We start from the raw sequence: 6000 nt of genomic DNA on the forward strand, positions 1-6000 counted from the left end.
CAAAAAATTAGACGATGGTTTTCAAGGCACTTGTCATTAACAAGGAAGGACAGTGATCCCTGAGGGAAGGCATGAGGCCTGCAGTTGCCCCAGCTTACTGCCTTGAGAGTTCCCAGGGCATGAGCAGAGGGGAAATCCAGGCAGAGCCCAGGAGACTCCCTGGAATGAGGAAATGGAGCTGAGAGTACAGGAGTACCAGAGAGGGTCTGAACTGCAAAGCCGCACTGAGCAGAACTCCAGAGATCTGCAGAGGACCCCCTTCAAGTATTCACCAGAGTGCTGATTAGCACAATGTGGAGGAACCGCTTTTAGGCAAGAAAAAGAACCACTCGAAAATATTACAGGCAATAGTACCCAATGCTCACAGAGGACTGGTTATAGTGCCTGCTCTTATTAGCCAAATGGAAAAAGTTCCTAATTCATGGGACGTTGGGTAGTAGACTCAGAAGGGTCTTGCCTCAGCAGTTAGGAATAATTAGCCCTACACTAAATATTTCTTGGGTTCTTCCTAGCAAATCTGAAAAGCAAAACCTGAAAGTTTGAAACTATTTCCAAGTAGCTTATTTGCAACCCTGAACACAGCTCAAGAATATTTATATGACATAAAAATATCCAGTACCCAACAATGTAAAACTTACAATGTCTTAAATCCAATTAAAAATTATCTGACATGCCAAGAAGAAGGAAAATGTGATCCATAATAAGGGGAAAAACATCAATCAATTGAAGTCAACTCAGAAATGACACAGATATTAGAATTAACAGACAAGAACATTAAAATGGTCAGATGGAATATGGAAAAAGGAAAATGGAATATAGCTGTATTCCATGTTTTCAAAAAGATATGTAAAGATATAGAAGATTTTTAAATCAAACATCTAGAAATAAAAACTAGAATGTCTGGACTAAACATACATTGGAAAGGATTCATGGCAGAGATTGCAGAAGATAAGATTAGCGAACTTAAACATGTAATGATATAATCCATCTACAATGAAACACAGAGATAAAAGAGATTTTTTAAAAATTAACAGTGTATCACTAAGCTAGAAGACAACTTAAGTGACCTAATGTATGTCTAATAGGAGTCCCAGAAGGAAAGGAGAAAGGAAACGACAGAAAAAAATTTGAAGCATCAGTGGTTAAAACCTTTCAAAATGAGATGAGAACTATAAACCAAGAAGCTCAATGAATCCCAAACACAAGAAACAGAAAGAAAACTACAGAAGGCATATCAAATAAAATTGATCAAAACCAGTGTGAAAAAGAAAAGTTTAAGAACAGCAGGGGTTGAGGGAGGACACATAACATAAAATAAGAAAGGTATGGGTGTCAGCATGTTTCTCATCAGAAGCAACAGAAGCAGAAAAACAGTGGCTGCAATATCTCTCTAGTGTTGAAAGAAAAAAAAACTCAACCTAGAATTCAATATTTAGCAAAAAAGAAAAAAAAGTTTCAAAAACAAAGACAAAATAAAGGGTTTTTAGATATATGAGAGCCGAAATAATTCACCATCAGCAAACTTGCTCTACAAGAAATGTTAAAGGAAGTTCTTCAAGCAGAAGGAAAATGATGCCAAATGCAAAAATGACTCTATGAAAAGGAAGGAAGAGTAACAGAAATGGAGATTTTCTTGCTGGCCCTCCTAATAGAACCTAAGTTGCTACAGGGCAGAGAATGCACTTTGTTTCATTTTGTTTTGTTTCTTTTTTGTTTAAGTATGTGCATAAATCATAAATTGATAATTGATTAATGTTTACAAGTTGAGCATAACCATGTAACTACCACCCATACCCCTTTCCAATTACTTACCCTCATGGGTAAGCATTATCTGGACATTTAAAAACATAAGTTAATCTTGCACACTTTTATTTTATAAATGTAATTGTACATTCAAAAATTATATAAAATATTTCTTCATGTATATTCATTCTACATGATCCACAATTGATTAAATTATTTAAAAATCTTCACATTCTGCTCTATTATAATTTATTAATGCCATTTGCTTGTAAATTGATTAAAATGAAGATAAAAAGTAATTAATTGTTGTATTAGTCTGTCTTTATACTGCTATAAAGACATATCCAAGACTGGATAATTTATAAAGAAAAGAGGTTTAATTGACCCCCAGTTTCGCATGGCAGGGAGGCCTCAGGAAACTACATTCATGGTGGAAGGGGAAGCAGGCATGTCTTACACGGCAGCAGACAAGAGAGAGCATGTGAGCACACAGTATGGGTATGGGGGAGCTGCCCCCATAATCCAATTACTTCCCTCCCTCGACACATGAGGATTACAATTCAAGATGAGATTTGGGTGGGGACATAGCCAAACCATATTAATTACATTTTCCCTTTCTTAATAATTTCACTGGGGGAAAAAAAAAACTATTCTTTCTCATGCGCCAATCATAACCTGAGCCAGAAGCTCCTTTACTGGATAAATTCCAACTAATATGTATTCATTAGATATCCACTTCAAAAGCAAGACCAGAACCAGATTTTTTTAAAAGGCAAATACCTGAGTTCAGAACCTACATCTTTTTCCGTTTAAAATTCACTGCCAGAAAGATGCAGTTTCCCACAGGAGAAAGACTCTGAGGAAGCAAGGGGCAAACTGAGATTCTCCCAACCCCTCCCATTCCCCTACCTCAGACATGAGAGAAACAGAATTTTGGAAAACTTCTTTTTTTTTTCTTTTTTGAGACACAGGCTCATTCTGTCACCCAGACTGGGGTGCAGTGGCACAATCTCAGCCCACTGCAACCTCCACCTCCCGGGTTCAAGCGATTCTCCTGCCTCAGCCTCCTGAGTAGCTGGGATTACTGGTGTGTGTCACCACGCCCGGATAATTTTTGTATTTTTTTGGTAGAGACAGGGTTTCACCGTGTTGGCCAGGCTGGTCTCAAACTCCTGGCCTCAATTGATCTGCCTGCCTCAGCCTCTCAAAGTGTTGTGCTGGGATTACAGGTGTGAGCCACAATGCCCAGCCAATTTCTACCTTTTTAACTGATCTAAACTGAAGATTAGTTAGATCTTAGTAAAGTGAACTGATGGCACTCAGTTCACTGCTCACATAGGCAATGACATGCAAAATAACATTGTATTCAATGGACTTGTATTTATCACTTTCAAAGTCATGGGTTAATAGGACATTGAAATGGATAACTAAAATACCTGTTTAAGAAGGTGGGCATAACAAAGAATCAAATGGCTAGTCTATAAGCCTGCAGCTTTGTGTTTTGCAACTGAAGGTGAGGGGAACTAAAGGTGAAGTTCCATTAGGTAAATAATTATAACTGTTGGTAGAATTAGGGAGAAAGAGATAAAGAATGAAACAAGTATTTGCATATGATCTTCCCTACTTCACCTCTATTTTCCTTTTCAACAATGGATCTGGTAGTCCTTGCAACCAGGGCTACCATTAAGAATCCCAAAATCCACATCAGGCATGGTGGCTCACGCCTGTAATCCCAGCACGTTGTGAGGCCAAGGCAGGCAGATCACGAGGTCAGGAGATTGAGACCATCCTGGCTAACATGGTGAAACTCCATCTCTACTAAAAATACAAAATTAGCCAGGCATGGTGGCATGCACCTGTAATCCCAGCTACTTGGGAGGCTGAGGCAGGAGAACCGCTTGAACCCGGGAGGCGGAAGTTGCAGTGAGTTGAGATTGCACTACTGCACTCCAGCCTGGGTGACATAGCGAGACTCCATTTCAAAAAAAAAAAAAAAAAAAAAAAAAAAGAATCCCCAAATCGTATAATATTCCAAAACAAGGTCATATATATATATGTGTGTGTGTGTATGTGTGTATATATATGTGTGTATATATATATATAAATTTGAACCTAAATGCAAAAATTCCAAAGAGGTTGATGGCATGGATTATCTGTTCCCTGCACTTTGCCAGGGTGGGGCTGACTATGCAAATGTTTTGTTGCTTCGTGGAAGGACAGTACCCTTTCTTCGTATGTATCCAGTGTGATCCCCTACTCTTGGGAATGACCCCAAAAGGAAACCCTGGAATATCTCATTTTGCTACCAAAAATATGGGCTAGTCCAGTGACAACAAGTGGGACCTGCTTTAGGGGGAAAGGTTTGGATTTAAATTAATGATACAAGGAAGAAAGGTGAAACTGTTGCTGAGGGGAGGGTAGTTAATAAGTGGATATTACAAAAGGGAAAATCTAATATAATTTTGGTGCCTTGAGAGACTCTCAGAGCAAAAGAATAATATTCTCTTTTAACTTCCACCCAGTGCCCCTTGCAGTATTCAGTTTTCCAAAACCTCTTTCTGAAGAATCAAGAGTAAGCAGTACAGTAGCCAACTCAATGAATGTAACACACACTTCTGAGAGTGGTCTTCGTCCGCAAAATGGATGAGCAGATAGCAGCTCTGACTATAACTATCTGGAACAATACAAATATGGCTATGTCCTTTCGTTTCCATTTCACAGGATAGAGCTATGGTCGAAAACCTGAATTGGGAAGCAAACTATGGAATATGCATCCAGTTGAATCTGGAAAACACCGATTACCACTAGTCTAAATGAACATTGTGCAACCATTGATTGAGAAAGTTTAAAGAAGGTACTGGGATATGATGGAAGACGTTCATCTTCAGCATGTCCCATCTGTCAAAACATTATGTACAAAAATAGCTCTTGTTCCTGTTATTGGGGGTGGAAAGCCATAAAGAGATGGAGGAACAATTGAGATACTTGGATCGCTGAGAAAGGAAAATAATTCAATCTAATTTGCAGGCTCAAGTACTGAGAATGAAAAGTCAGGAATTCTATGTGGACGGGTATGGGAAGCATTATGGTATAGCCAAATCAAAGTCCATTTAGAGGCCGGGCACGGTGACTCACGCCTGTAATCCCAGCACTTTGGGAGGCTGAGTCGGGTGGATCACTTGAGGTCTGGGGTTCGAGGCCAGCCTGGCCAACATAGTGAAAGCCAATCTCTACTGAAAATACAAAAATTAGCCAGGCTTGGTGACACATGCCTGTAATCTCAACTACTCATGTGGCTGAGGCATGAGAATCACTTGAACCCGGGAGGTGGAGGTTTCAGTGAGCCAAGATCATGCCACTGCACTCTAGCCTGGGTGGCAGAGTGAGACTCCCTCTCAAAAACAAAACATCCATTTAGCAGTGAGTACCACTCATATGGCTTTAGTTTGAGGGAGCCAACATTGTAGGATCCAAGTTTATTTCCTAATTATAAGAAAGAAGTTGGTACTCAACATCAACAGTGGGTCTGGTGGATCAAACTGCACTGACCTGCTTAATATAAGGGAGACTTCTGAGAATTCAGAGCTAGGCTGAGAGGAATTCATGAAGAGGAATTCCCTTTCAATGAGGAAAGATATTTTGAAGAGAAAAAAGACTTCTTGTATAAACAGAGAAACTGCAAGACATCCTCCTCCAGGAGGAAAGACAAGGATGGCAACTGAAATGACACAATGCTGATGGAATGGGTCTTGCATTAGAGTGCACAGTAAGACCGTATGCCCAGACCAAGTGATAGGAATGGGCTTGCATGTCACACAGCTGGGTTACAAGGTATCTGCATTCAAATGGAGTCTGAGCTATCCCAGACCCGGAGGCCTGGGATTCTCACAGCAGAAGCACAGGATACACACTTAGAGGAGGCTGATGTGTTTCCCAGTCTAAGACATTGGTAATTGGAGAATACAACATACTGAGGTGCTCCTTAACAACTTTAGTGCCGCAAGTGATAGTGTAACTTGTGGGTACTGGACGCATTTTAAATAGGACTAGACGACTTCCAATAGGGAATAAATAGGCCCTGTTGGGGACATGTCTCCTCCTGGGAAAACGCTATCCACCAAACCATATGGCCAGAGAAATGGAATTTATAAGAGGTTTGGAATCCTAAAACAACAGAGACATGGCCTCTAAGCTCCACTCCCATGAGAAAAGGCAGATTTGTTGGGAGAGACAAAATAATACATCATTATGTCTGAT

Source organism: Macaca mulatta, chromosome 18 (assembly GCF_049350105.2).
Source record: "Macaca mulatta isolate MMU2019108-1 chromosome 18, T2T-MMU8v2.0, whole genome shotgun sequence".
NCBI lineage: Eukaryota > Metazoa > Chordata > Mammalia > Primates > Cercopithecidae > Macaca > Macaca mulatta.